This window comes from Cetorhinus maximus, chromosome 1, assembly GCF_964194155.1.
Source record: "Cetorhinus maximus chromosome 1, sCetMax3.hap1.1, whole genome shotgun sequence".
NCBI lineage: Eukaryota > Metazoa > Chordata > Chondrichthyes > Lamniformes > Cetorhinidae > Cetorhinus > Cetorhinus maximus.
Window position 1 is genome coordinate 126,738,135 of NC_135879.1, and position 15,059 is coordinate 126,753,193.

At 44.6% G+C, this 15,059-nt stretch overlaps 1 protein-coding gene across 1 annotated transcript in view; it reads right to left on the reverse strand.

The window, feature by feature from the left end:
* Positions 1 to 9,637: 9,637 nt before the first annotated feature.
* The window catches only part of arap2 (ArfGAP with RhoGAP domain, ankyrin repeat and PH domain 2), a 454,954-nt gene continuing 449,532 nt past the window's right edge, over positions 9,638 to 15,059 (reverse strand). The window contains exon 34 of the mRNA XM_078546079.1: positions 9,638 to 11,819. The gene's annotated coding sequence lies outside the window, so the exon portion shown is untranslated. The remainder of the gene's footprint in view (positions 11,820 to 15,059) is intronic.

The window sequence follows — 15,059 nt, forward strand, 5'->3', positions numbered from 1 at the left end:
CAATGGGGGTCTCCATAGGGAGAATGGCGGTCGCCACGGCGACCCTGGTCCAGCAGAAGGCAGAGATGTGCGCAGACCTGCACTTCATCATGGGTAAGTTCCTGCAGCAGCAACATGAGAAGGAAACGGGGCACCTCAATGTCCCTCCAGGTGCTCCTTCCGCTCAACGAGTCAGGCCAGGGCCCTCGGGCACCTGAAGGAAGGATGAATAGCAGCTGGACACCCCTGGGCCATCCACTGAGGAATAACAGAGGCTGCCCTCTTCCTCCAAGTCCTCTATGCCTGTGAGCCCCTCAACCTCGTCCTCTGTCACTGCAGAGGGAGCAGCTGGCCAACGAGTGATTCTGGAGGGAAAAATGTGTGTGTGGCAGGGCCTTTCGGAACCTCGTGCAAACACTCTCCCACACATGTAAATCTTTCACATATCACTCACCTCAATGTCCCGAGCAGATTGAATGCTACCTGCTGGGGCTTGCTTTCAGTTGTCCATCTGAACTGACCTGCATCTCCGCCCGCTCTATGATCACACTCCCATGTAGCACCTGATCTCATCCACCACGACTGGTGTTTCACATTCGATCTCGACAGCATGGTCTAGATTCGCTTTTTCGTCAGCTTCCCCATCTTTTACCCTCCCCCAGTCACCAATTTACTTTCCCCCATCATGGTTGCCCCCCCCGGCATCAATTCCACCTCCCCTCTGTGACCTAGCAGCCACATTCCCTTTCCTTCGGGGATGTCCAGGTGAACGTGCATATTCCCTTCCTTCCTGAAAATCCCACCCCCATCCACATTCACCTCGCCGAACTCCTCCTTCCCACCCCCGGGGTCCGTGTCTGCCTCCGAGCCTCCACCAACTACTCTTGCCCTCCCTTCTATCGCTACCATCAAAACCTTGCCCTCCCACCCTACTGCCTCACTCTGCCCTCGGTTATTCTCACCATTCCTTCATACCATGCCCACCCTCAGTTTGCTCCCCAGGAGGCAAACATGGACAAATCAGACCCCTTCCCTCACTTTGCACACCTTCCCCCTCAAGAACACCCTTCCACTTTGCATCCCTTCCCCCCTTGGCACCCCTCCCATGCTGGAACTCTTTCTCCCCCCTGGAGCCCCTTCCCTCTTTTAGTCCTGCCACTGCCCCCCCAGACTCTCCCCTGCTTAGTCGTTCTCCCTTCCTGACTCCTCCCTCCACCCTTACTTCTTCAGTCACCCTTAGTCCTTTCCACTCCTGACTCCTTCCTTCAGCCTCACTCCTTTCACCTTCCCGACTCCCTCAGACACCCTTACTTTTTCCTCCAGCTTTACTCCATCCCCCTTCCCAACTCTGCCCTCCACTCTTATTTCTTCCTCTACCCTTGCTCCCTCCCCTCTCCATACTCCTTCCTCCCTCTGGACTCCCTCCCCTCTCCACACTCCTTCCCTTACACCTTCCACCCCCTTTACACCTACCTCCCCAGTTGCCGTCTGCTCCCCATTACCCCTCCTCCCTCATATTCCCTCCCCCCACTCCCAACATCTCCCCCCATCACCTTCATTCCCCCCTCCCAACTTCCCCCCACATTCCCCACCTCCCAACATCACCCCAATACACCTTCATTCTCCCGCTCCCAACCTCACCCACTCTGCCAACTCTTTCTCTCCCAGTCGATCCTAGACCTTCCTCTCCCACCCCCTCGACCATCAGCCATTGTGAGCATCAATGGTGGCTTTTCAACTTCCGTGAGCTGCTTCGCAGCAGAGCCATGTCCATGAGAATCCACCCAACATGCTGTGGACATTCCTGCAGCGTGCCGTTGGTGTCGGGCTCCAGCATCTTTAGCTCCTCAGATGTTTGCGATGTGAACAAAGCCCTGGCGGGTAAGTCCCGACCTCTGCACATCACGCTTGTCAAGACGTGTTGTACGTACGCTAGCGTGTTTCCCCGCCGATGTGGATGGATGATCCAGCGGGCAGGGAGATGAGTCCGGTGGGCTGGCTTTCTAATGATATGCTGATGTACTACAGTGAGGTTCCTAACGTCCGATGGCGGGGAACACAGCCCGCCATCGACGGGCTGAGCGGACGATCGCTAAACTGGTTTCACAATATTGTGAAACCGATTTCTGGTCTTCTCACCACTGAATACGCCCGACGCCAGCGGGCAAGGATGATTCCGCCCAAAGTGGGCAATGGGGAGGGGAGGCTGTAGAATGACAATGAGGGGGGAGTGTGAGCATGAGGGAGACAAAGGGGAGGGAAGGCTTTGGAATGGCAGAGAGGGGGAAGGGCGAACACAGGTGGGCTTTTCTGGGGTCGCCCTCTAACCTCTTGTTGCTGCAGGAGCGAACAGGGGAGTCTGCTTAGAAAGAAAGGAGGAAGACCTCCTTGTGACAAAAGCCACTGAAAGCCAATGGCTTCATTTGCACTGTTAAAGGGCTACTCAAAACTCAGTGGCTTCACATCACAGTCGCTTAATCTCAAGAGTAACACTTAAGGAATGTAGAATTTGGGAATGCAGGCAATAGTGAAGGAGGCACAGTTGTATCATTTATGGCATTCCATCAATGAAGGCCTGTCACATGTTCACCAGATTTATAAGACCATAAGACATAGGAGCAGAAATTACGCCATTCGGCCCATCGAGTCTGCTGCGCCATTCAATCTTGGCTGATAAGTTTCTCAACCCCATTCTCCCGCCTTCTCCCTGTAACCTTTGATCCCCTTACCAATCAAGAACCTATCTATCTCGGTCTTAAATACACTCAATGACCTGGCCTTCACAGCCTTCTGTGGCAATGAATTCCATAGATTTACCACTCTCTGGCTAAAGAAGTTTCTCCTCATCTCTGTTCTAAAAGGTCTTCCCTTTACTCTGAGGCTGTGCCCTCAGGTCCTAGTCTCTCCTACTAATGGAAACACCTTCCCCACGTCCACCCTATCCAGGCCTTTCAGTATTCTGTAAGTTTCAATCAGATCCCCCCTCATCCTTCTAAACTCCATCAAGTATAGACCCAGAGTCCTCAAACGTTCCTCATATGTTAAGCCTTTCATTCCTGGGATCATTCTCGTGAACCTCCTCTGGACCCTCTCCAGGGCCAGCACATCCTTCCTGAGATACGGGGCCCAAAATTGCTCACAATATACTAAATCTGGTCTGACCAGAGCCTTATAAAGCCTCAGCAGCACATCCCTGCTTTTATATTCTAGTCCTCTCGAAATAAATGCCAACATTGCATTTGCCTTCCTAACTACCGACTCAACCTCCAAGTTAACCTTAAGAGAATCCTGGACTAGGACTCCCAAGTCCCTTTGCACTCCAGATTTCTGAATTCTCTCCCCATTTAGAAAATAGTCTATGCCTCTATTCTTCCTACCAAAGTGCATGACCTCACACGTCCCCACATTGTATTCCATCTGCCACTTCTTTGCCCATTCTCCTAACCTGTTCAAATCCTTCTGCAGCCTCCCTGCCTCCTCAATACTACCTGCCCCTCCACCTATCTTTGTATCATCTGCAAACTTAGCCAGGATGCCCTCAGTTCCTTCATCTAGATCATTAATGTATAAAGTGAAAAGTCGTGGTCCCAACACTGACCCCTGCGGAACTCCACTAGTCACCGGCCGCCATCCTGAGAAGGACCCCCTTATCCCCACTCTCTGCCTCCTGCCAGACAGCCAATCTTCTATTCATGCTAGTAACTTGCCTCTAACACCATGGGCTCTTATCTTGCTGAGCAGCCTCCTGTGCGGCACCTTGTCAAAGGCCTTCTGGAAGTCCAAGTAGATAACATCTATTGGCTCTCCTTTGTCTAACCTACTCGTTACCTCCTCAAAGAATTCTAACAGATTTGTCAGGCATTACCTCCCCTTGATGAAACCATGCTTGACTTTGCCCGATTTTACCATGCACTTCCAAGTATTCTGAAATCTCATCCTTAATAATGGACTCTAAAATCTTACCAACGACCGAGGTCAGGCTAATCGGCCTGTAATTTCCTGTCTTTTGCCTCACTCCCTTCTTAAACAGCGGGGTTACATTAGCGATTTTCCAGTCCTCTGGGACCCTCCCTGACTCTAGTGATTCCTGAAAGATCACCACTAATGCCTCCACTATCTCTTCAGCTATCTCCTTCAGAACTCTGGTGTGTAATCCATCTGGTCCAGGTGATTTATCCACCTTCAGTTTTCCTAGCACCTTCCCCTTGGTAATGGCCACCATACTCAACTCTGCCCCCCCGACTCTCTTGAACTTTGGGCATGTCACTTGTGTCTTCCACTGTGAAGACTGATGAAAGTACCTGTTCAGTTCCTCCACCATTTCTTTGTTCCCCACAACTACTTCTCCAGCGTCATTTTCCAGTGGCCCAATGTCCACTTTTGCCTCTCTCTTACCCTTTATATATCTAAAAAAAACTCTTGCAATCTTCTTTTATATAACTGGCTAGTTTACCCTCATATTTAATCTTCTCCCTCCTTATTTCTTTTTTAGTTGTCCTCTGTTGGTCTTTGTACGCTTCCCAATCCCCTGGTTTCCCACTGCTCTTCGCTGCATTGTATGCTTTCTCTTTAGCTTTTATGCTGTCCCTGACTTCCCTTGTCAACCATGGTTGCCTCGTCCTCCCTTTAGTATACTTCTTCTTCCTAGGGATGAATTTTTGCTGTGTCTCCCAAATTACTCCCAGAAACTCCTGCCATTGCTGTTCCACTGTTTTTCCTGCTAGGCTCATCTCCCAGTCAATTCTGGCCAGCTCCTCCCTCATGCCTCCGTAGTTGCCTTTATTCAACTGTAATACCTTGACACTCCTAATGGGCCAAAGGCTTCCACTCACTGACAATGAGTAAATGATTGGCCATTAATATGTCACATCAGAGATTGGAGCACAGAGCTAGGTTGGTTCACTCATCTCATTGAAACTTTAGCATCCCACGCAGGGCTCAAGATGTTAGATATCTGCAATGCCACCTTGGTCACCTCAATGTGTGTGCTACTGTCTCAGGGACAAGGTGGCATCAGCCACCATGCAAGTAGGTCAGGAAAAGCTATGGACCCTTACAGTTTCCATATGTTTCATCTTCTGAGTTTCACTTTCTTGAGCCTTGAGTCATTAATGTCTTCAATGTTTCCTTTCAGAGATCAGGCAAAAGCAGATATGGATCCAGGGCTCAATGCTGCCTTTGTCAGGGTCCTAATGCAATGGTGAAGGAAGGAGACGTGACTCCACGTACAGCTCCATCAGGAGGGATATGGTCAAGCGGAGCCAGAGCATGAACAAGAGGGTCAGGAGGAGAGACCCAGACAACGGAGGCGAATCGGCAGACCAAGGATTTATTGTAGAAGAGTCTCCTATTTAGAAATGAGTGAGAGGCACTGCTGTGCAGAATCACAGAGTCACAGGCTTGTTATGGGGCAGGGGAATCCATTTGGCCCGTCGTGTCTGCACTGGCTTTCTAAATGAGCATCATGACTTAGTGCCATTCTTCTGTTTTTTCCCTGTACCCTTGCACATTGTTCCTATTCAAATAATCATCTAATACCTCAACTGAACCTGCCTCCACCACACTTCCAGGCAGTGCATTCCAGATTCAAACCACTTGCTGTGTGAATAAGTTTTTACTCACGCTGCATTTGCGTCTTTTGCAAATCACTTTAAATCTGTGCCCTCGCATCCTTGATCCTTTTACGAGCAGGAACAGTTTCTCCTTATCTACTCTATCCAGCCTCTCATGTTTTTGAACCCCTCTATCAAATCACCTCTCAGCCTTCTCCTCTCCAAGGAGGACAGTCCCAACCTCTCCAATCTATCTTCATAACTCAAGTTTCTCATCCCTGGAATTATTCTTGTGAACCTCTTCTGCACTCTCTCCAATTCCTTCACATCTTTCCTATCTTGTGGCACCCAAAACTGTACACAATACTCCAGCTGAGGTCTAACTAGTGTCTTACATAAGGTCAGCATAACCTCTTTGCTCTTGTAATCTATGCCTCTATCAATAAAGCCCCAGATACCATATGCTTTATTAACTGCTCTCCACTTGTCTTGTCACCTTCAATGATCTATGCACATAAATACACAGGTCCCTCTGCTACTGCTTGTCCCAAGTTCTGGTACATCACATATGCCACATTCTTTGAGAAGACCTGATGCCACATGAGGTTGGAGGGTGCCTCTTTTCAGTGGCTTTGAAGGTGACTGCTAGAAAGTGCTAAATTTCTTGCCTCTGGTTCTTTCCAAGGATCAGCAGGTGACCTGCGTGGCATCTCTCAGTCCATAACACATCGATGCAGAAATGAGGTCACAGATGCCCTTTACACAAGGGCCCACCATTATGTCACGTTTGCTCTGGACTAAGATAGCCAGGCTGCAAGATTCACCAGCTTTGCCACCATCTTAAGCTTCCCAAGAGTGCAGGGTGCAATAGACTGTACCCATGTGGCTATACGGGCTCCATGGCATCTGGTCCTAATGTTTATAAACTGCAAGAGTTATCATTCCATCAACGTACAACTGATGTGTAATCATCAGAAGCACATACTGCACGTTTGTACATGGTACCCTGGGAGTTGTTATGACTCTTACATCCTGAGTCACTCCCAGGTGCCTGAGATTTTCGAGGGGCCATTACTTCTGCAGGGATGGCTGCTTGGGGATAAGGATTACCCACTGAAATGCTGGAGGATGACACTGGTGTGTCACCCTTAGAGCCATTCCGAGGAGAGATACATTGCTGCTCACAGGTCCACATGGTTCCATATAGAGCAGATCATAGGGCTTCTGATGTGTTTCAGATGCTTGGACCACTCAGGTGGCTCACTCCAATACGCTCCCGACAGGGTTTCCTGCATCATCGCAGTGTGTTGCGCCCTTCACAATCTGGAAATACAAAGAGGTGACCCCCTGCCAGAGGATGAACTGGTGGAGGATGAGAGCTCATCAGCGGATGAAAGCCTAAAGGCCCAGGAACCAGCCCAGGAGGCTGCTGAGGGTCACTTTGAGCTCAATCACACGTCATGGAGGACGGCAGATGTGGCTATGATACGTTAATTGCTGACAGGGTCCAGGAAGAGTAAAGTTAAGTGAGGACATATAGCCACGTATTTTCTAGCCCTCAATGTCATTTAGTTTCATCTCAGGGGATGTCCAACCATTTGCAGTGAGAACGAGCCCCACATTCACATTGCTGCATGAACCGCCAGGCCATGATTTTTGCATTGGTCTGTGGGGCCCTGTGAGTGAGCTCACCCTGGGAACTGTCCACTTAGGAACAAGAGCAATACGAAAGAAGACTTGAAGCCTTCACTGCCATCTAATGATGCAATGGACTGACAGTCGCCTGTGCATAATTAATTAGCCTCCAGGAGCGGAATCGGATGCGAGTTCCCCCCCATTCCAGCCAGCAGGGTGGGTGCTGCTGAAACTACCCACCACCGCAATTAATCTCATTAATGGAAAATTCCACCCACTAGGACCAATGGATCACAGTAAAAATTCTGTGATTGATTCTGTGATTTAGTGCATTGGTGCTACTGTGCAATACAAAGAATTGGATTTAAGCCACTATTCTGTCAGGTTCTGCCTGACATTTTTATTTCATCACTTCAGGTTACTGCCAGCAGTACATTATTTCATTCTGGTATCACACGGTTCTCTTCAGATATAACACATATTTGAAAACACAAATGGTTATCGTACTGCTTTTCATAGTTCAAGTGGATGCAGTACAAAAATAATTCACATTGCCACCATTATGCTTTTTATGACATCCTTGTGAAAACTGTGTTAGAATGCTCAGTGGAAAAGAAAGCCATGCAGAACTAGCTTCTGATATACATGGCAATTTATGATTGAAAAACAGACTACCACTAAAAACTGATCTTTAACATTAATTTCCTGATGAAAATATTATTTATTCTTTATTACTAAGGCCCAGAGAATTAATGACATCACCCAGTCTTAAATATTTCCTGCAGATGTAACTTTTTCGCTTGAAGTCTTACGCTCTTGGGCAGTGGGAGGTGGTCTTGTGTTTTGTCTGTGGGTGGTGTCCTTTTTTTGTATAAAGACAGTCTTTCTTCTTTTTTGTGTATGGGAGAGACAGGTTTGAATTTACGGTTTATTGGGACTCATATTTCTGAATTATGCCATCAGCATTGAGCACCCTATGATGTAAGCGGATGGACATTCTTGGCTTAGCAAATGTACTGATAATGGTGTGCAAAGCAAGATACCAGCAAATAGTCTGTAAATAAATAATGAATTATTTTGTTCTTGTGCTGTTGTTTAGGAGAGGAATACTAACCAGGATCCTGGGAGAACTCCCTGCTCTTCTAGCGTTCCTGGGGCCTCTTGCCTGAACAGGAAGATAAGCAGGCTTTAACATCTCAAATAAAGGCAACACCTCCAACATAGCAGCAATCCCAAATAAAACAGTATAGTGTCTGTCTAGATTCCATGTTTTTAAGTCCTAGATGAGGACATGAACTTACTACCTCTGACCCAGAGGGAAAGTTCAAACAATTGAACCAAATGTATGTCACATGATTAAAAACTCAAAAAATATTCACTGGGAGAAATCCTTTATTTTACCAGGCAACCTAGTCAAAGAAAATGTCAGTCCCACAAATCGTGTTCTGTGCATTTCCCTGTCATCTCCAATGCAAATTTTGACACTTCATACAGAAAAGATGTTCATGAATGAGGAGACAAGTTAAAAATCACAATGCAACATAAACATTTAAAAATAACCAAACACGCCATTATTCATACTGCCAACGTTTTTACATTTCAATATCAACAAATGTATTTATTTAGTCAAAGTACATCAGCTGTTGAAGGAGCCAAAATCAGGCCTTAATTATAAGTGTCATTTGTTACAATTACATAACTATTTATTTTACAAGATTTGTGACAGTTTGACTGCTTGCGATAAATGTATAATTTCAAAAAGCACATATTTACAAAAATAGAATGTACATTCCTATTTTTCTATCATTATCCATCTTGACAAAATAGACAAATTGCTGCTAAATTAGCCATTACAAAAGAACTGTTGTTTACATTAATATTATGGACGACAGCTGCATAATTCACCTTGAGACATATTTGCATCACCGGTACAAAAATCTCTGCATTATTTAATGTCTAAAATAAACCAGTAATTGCCCATCTACCATTAAAACAAGGCAGTAGCAGCATTAGTTAAACATGAGTGGGCAGTTTGTATTCTATTACAGAAACTCAGCTCGCTCTTATATCTATATACACTCCATTTATCAACATCTATGTGTTCATAATCTAATAAAAAATAAAATTTCTATTGAGGATCAGATTACCCACACAAAGGTCAGATAAGTTTCACCCTCACTTCCCTAATTGACATTTTCCTACATAATATATAGTGTCAACCCACTGCTCTTTCTCATATTGTTGCACAACCGGAGAATCGGTTTCTGATTTTGGGAAATGAAGAATATGTCATTTCCAATGTTCACAGAAGTCATGATGCCATAGTTAATCACAATGTTATTTCAATTATTAATTCTCTGGTGTCTTAAACCACAGATTAAACCCTCAAGTCTCATAATTAATTCCAAAATGGACCACATGGTTAATAACATTGGCCCAGATTTTGGGTTGTAATGACAGTGACACACTTCTCAAATGTCCAGTTACAGTATGGTCATCCAGAAGTTCCTTCCAGTGATTCGCTGCTCCTCCACTGGGTGCACTGTTCAAGTCCTCCCAAATGGAGATCTTACCAATCTCTTGATTGACATGACTTTCCACTTTTTATGCTGTGTAGTCTCAGCAGTAAAAACCCTTGTAAAAGCTGCCCCTTGTTGAGTAATGGGTTTTTAAACGGCATACTGACTTATAGACCTGAGTTTTCGCTCCCAGGTCAGGTTCCGAAGAAGAGTCATGTTCGACTCGAAATGTTAACTCGGCTTCCCTCTCCACAGATGCTGCCAGGCTTGCTGAGTTTATCCAGCATTTTCTGTTTTCAATACGTTGGAAGCCTTGCTCTTCCAGTTGCCAGAGGGAGTCAAGGTTTCTGGCAGCATTGCATATTGCATATGTTGTCCACTCCTGAAACTGCACCATTGAATTGAATGGATAATGCAGAAGGTTATTCAAAGAGCTGGTCCAGCACAGTCGTGGCTTCACCCTGCACAATGTGCATTAGCTGCATCTCTGTTCACACATACAATCATATCAGCAGGTATTGGGTGTGAAGTCACGCTTCCTACTGGCACTCTCAGCATTGTGGGAATGGTTTAAGTTGGCACAGGGTGGTGGCTTTGGCACCTGACAGGAATTGGCAATAATGTGAAGGGCCCAGGTTGTGGAAGATTTCTCAAGTTGTGTGTTTGCAAAATACCGAGGCTAATGGTTATGCTGGTGATGATTTCAGCCATATTTATGTAACCAAGTCAAACTCCTTGATGTTGGTTTTCTCTATTGTTGGAGATGGGCATCTGTGGCTTCCATGTGAAATGTTTCTAATGTAGAAACTGCTCACCAGGGATTGGCTGATGGTAAGTGTGAGATTGCAGGACTCTAGATAAGTCTATTTTGGATTAGTACGAAGACACTGGTGAAGACACCCTTCTGCAAAGAATCAGCTATAGCTACACATGCCCCACAGCTGCTCTGCCATTGCCACCCTCCTCCTCCTTCTCTGTCTCAGATTCCTGAGAATGGACATGGGCATACTCCTCCTCGTCTTCATCATCTTCCTCCTCAGATGTTGGAGCTCCAGACATGGCTTCTTCCCCTTCCAGTTGTATGCCCCTCCATCGCACAATATTGTGCAGCATGCAGCACGCTACTACTTTCAGCACACCCTTGAAAGGAAGTACTGTAGAGCTCCACCTGAGTGGTCAAGGTACCTGAAGTACAATTTGAGAATGTCAATACCTGCACCATTGTAGCCTGGGTATAGTTATAGTTCAGTTCTGGCTCAGTTTGCAGCAGCCTGAAGGGTGTCATTGGCCCCCTCCTTAAAGGTTAGTAGCCCTTGTTCCCCAGAAGCCAACTATGGATCTGCGTGGGTGGCTGGCAAAGTGGAGGCAGTTGGGAACTCCTCAGTATGAAGGATTCATGATAACTAGCAGGGAACCTTGCAGTCATGCAGGAAAACCTTGCTGTGGTCACAACCTGCACATTCAGGGAATAGAATGACTTTTGGTTCACAAAGGTGTCTGGTTGTTGAATTGGAGCCCTTAGAGTGATTTGGATGCAATGTATAACCTCCTGTACCTGAGGGAGGCCTGCTAATAGTGCAAACTCCGAAGCTCTCTGTCTGAGATGCCACATCAACCAAGAAGTGAATGTGCTCCCCACCTGACCCAAACAGATCATCAGTGATTGCCTTGATGCAGCTATGTGTGGCTAACTCTGAGATTCCACATAGGCCTCCTGCTGAGCCCTGGAAAGAGCCTGATGCATAAACATTTATAGCCTTGGTAACCTTGACAGCCATTGGCAGGGCATGAGGATTGACAGACTGTGGCTCAAGCTGTTGTTTTACCATGTCACATATGTCAATGATCACTTTTCGGCTTAACCTCAGCTGCCTTCTACATTGGTTTTCAATCGTATTGAGATGTGACCGCCAAGATTGGTACACCCTTCCCCGAGGGCAAAACCTAGATGTCCTCCTTCTTGGTGTGTACTGCGCTGCTCATATCTCCTGGCCTGGGGCTCTCCCTTTGACCTCACATTGGCAGCATAGAGGAAAGTGAACATGGCCAATCTGTGGAGGTGCCATCCCCGTTTTATCTCTTCTTTGGTACAATGCTCCCTTCTCTGCACATTATCCGTCTGCCATCTGGGTACCTAAGTCAGTAGGGGCAAAAGATTTACCCTTCCACGTCCAGCAGATCCATCCTCCAACTCCCTTCGGTTAAAGCCAGGCACCTTTGATTGATTTTTTTGCCACTTCTGTGGCAGTTGCTGCAAATTTTCAGAACTATCCAAAGGGGTTCCTGGATACATCCAAAAGGGTACCTTACCTCTCCAACCATTATAACTTCTCTTGATAAGTCAAAGTGAACAAGTCTTATTTCCCACTCCTTCCTTTTGAAAATCAGATCTGACTGAAGGCAGCTGCAGTATTATATGTGCAACTGGCACCATGTACCGCACGTGTCCAAAGTGCAACCTGCTCCTGTGAAAATGACTTTTGGATTCAGGTCTCTGGTGCCATTTTGGGTAAGCCGCAGTCCCTGTCTGTCTTTATGGAAATTTAGGCCGCAATTACTGTTTTACTACCTCTCTGGCCCAGAAAAAAACTTGATTTTATATTTGTTGGATGTCAACATTCTCCATTATGATAAAAATGTATATAGATTTAATTTTTCAAAAATAGTTTATTTATAATATTTCAGCTACTACTTTAATCCTATGTTATGTCCCCATCTTCATTTAACCCTCTATAAAATGATTAAAAATGAAGAGTGATCAGCGCTTTATAATTTCTGGCTTGCTTTGTGAAAATGCTTCAGTGTGATTGGTTCCTTAGCCTGTTTGATGAGATCATTGTTGCTGGATGCTGAAGGTGCTGTTAGCTGTCACCTGAATGAAATTCATGTTAGGAACAGTTAAATCCATGCCACAGATAGATCGATGTTTGTGGCTGGTTTCTTCGTGGTCAGCAGTGAGCACTGTCATTTCGTCGCTGACCACAAAATTCAAAGCATAAACAGCTTCTTGTAGTCCAACAAAAAGGCAACGTTGATTAATGAATTAAAACATGAACCTTCTGCATCATGAAAACTAATTTGGCATTTTATTCAACCATTTAAATAGTCCTAATTTCTCTTGTAATTAGTTTATCATTTAATATACTTATTGGCCAAATTTATATCACTAAATATCTATCAACTGAAAGCCAAAGGTTTAATTTTGCTAAATTTCAATTTGGTACTGGCATGATGGGCCGAATGGCCTCCTTCTGCCCTCTATTATTCTATGATTATATAAAATACTGTAGTATGCTGTTTGTCCATTTCTTTGCAGGTGTGGAATGCATAACCTAAACTCAAACCAAGAACAGTTCTCTTGGTCTCATTCCACTAAGGTCCAGTCCAAAATTGGCATTTCTCAATGTTTAGAGTGCTAACACCTGGCAACTACACAATTCATTTTCCGATCTCCCTCCAGAATTTCACTGGAAAAGGAGAAACAGCCAGAAAGGCCACTACTGTCAATTCCCAGGGGTTTCCACTAACCTCTGCCTAAATCTTGCTGGGAAACCAGGGACCCTTGGCAAAATTCCACTTGCACATGTCAATAGGGAGTGAAATCTGCACTGCAGTAAGTTGCTTTACAATGGTAACACTACACTTTTATACTGTGTGACAGGTGGCAATTCAACCATCCGTCTTTGCTTGCCAACTCATAATTAGTTGCTGGAAGCAACTAAGAGGATGGAGAACCTCTTAAAATATACAAAACTATTAACTGAATAGAAGTGAAATCCATGCTGCCAAACAGTGCATCCGTGTGATACCAATAAGGACTTAGGCCACAGTCAGTTTGAGATTCTGATAGGCAGTTAAACTTCTGCTAGTCTGGGCTGTTGTATTATTTACAGCACAATGTTAAATTCATGAGCTTGAAATGCCTAACTGCCTCTTTTTCTTTCTTGGTCCTAGCAATGACTGATTACTATATATGCGATTCATGACTGTGTCTCCAACTGTCAGTGTTCATCAGCCTGAGCAGAAACTGCTGAACTCAAGATTTGCTTCTCTTCTAGTTAAGGGGCGAATCCACAGGAGGTATTGAGAAAACACTTCAGCCCATGCAGCATTTTTATAACTGAGCATCTGTATTACAAATTTCAAATGATTTTTTTCTGTCAACTTTACAATATTCTACAAGCGGAGTGATATTGCAATGTTTTCACAAGGTGCTGCCATAATCTAACATATTAAGGCTGAAACTGTACCATCTTGTACACTGATGCAACAACGGGTAAACTCCACCTTACATTAGTGCAAACATGGACTATTCAAAATGGAGTGAACGGCTGAAAAAGATCATCCACAAATTTACATTTTATTACAGGTAAATAGGATTCTTGAAGTTTTTATTTTACAAAATCTTTTGGGAGAATAATGGATCATATTTCATAATAATGGATCATTATTTACAAATTATTGGAGGAGAGGAATGTAATTGCTGAAAAATGTACTTCTTAAACCTCAGACTGCATACCATTTCCAACATTAGCAAATTCACTACTTTTATGTAAGAGAGAACACAATGAATTCATTGCCCTCCTAATTCATTGTAAAAGTACTTCTTTTGCAACTAAGCATGCAAATCATAGATATCATCTACTTGATTCTATACATATTGTTAATATAAAGCCATATGATTACATCATTCGTGAGCTCTAGAACGATGTTTGAATTTATATATTACGACATATGATGCTAAGTGTCTCAAAGCAAATTATTTTCTCAAGTGTAGTCACTTGTTCTGTAGGTAAATGGATGCACGAGCAAAATCCTAATGAGGTGAATGGCTAGTCAATCTGTTTTGTGGTAACGTTGCTCAAGGACATGAAATCTTTCACATTTGGCTAAACATTGGACATTACGCTGAACACTAATTCGCAAAAATGCCAGGGAGGGAGATGAACAACAGAGTTGTTTGATCTGGAATACACTGCCTAAAAAGGTGTTGGTAGTAGATTCAACAGTAAAGGCATGTAGATATATACTTAAGAAGGAAAATTTGCAAGGCTATAAGGTAAGAGCAAGGGGTGTGACTAGTTGGATAATTCATTTAAAGAGCTGGCACAGACATGCGTGCTGTATGATTCTATGATCCCATGATTGCAGTAATTAAGTATCACTCTGGAGTGTCAACCTAGATTATAAAGTCATGGACCAATGTGGTGTTTAAATGGACACTCTTCTGACCTAGAAACAAGAGAGCTACCTACTGGGCCAAGGTGACATAATGTGATACACATCATGATAAAGAAGGCAAAACCATTTTATTCTATGCTAGCTTTCTTGAATTCTCCCTGTAAATTTGGCAGAAACCATATGAAGGTAATTT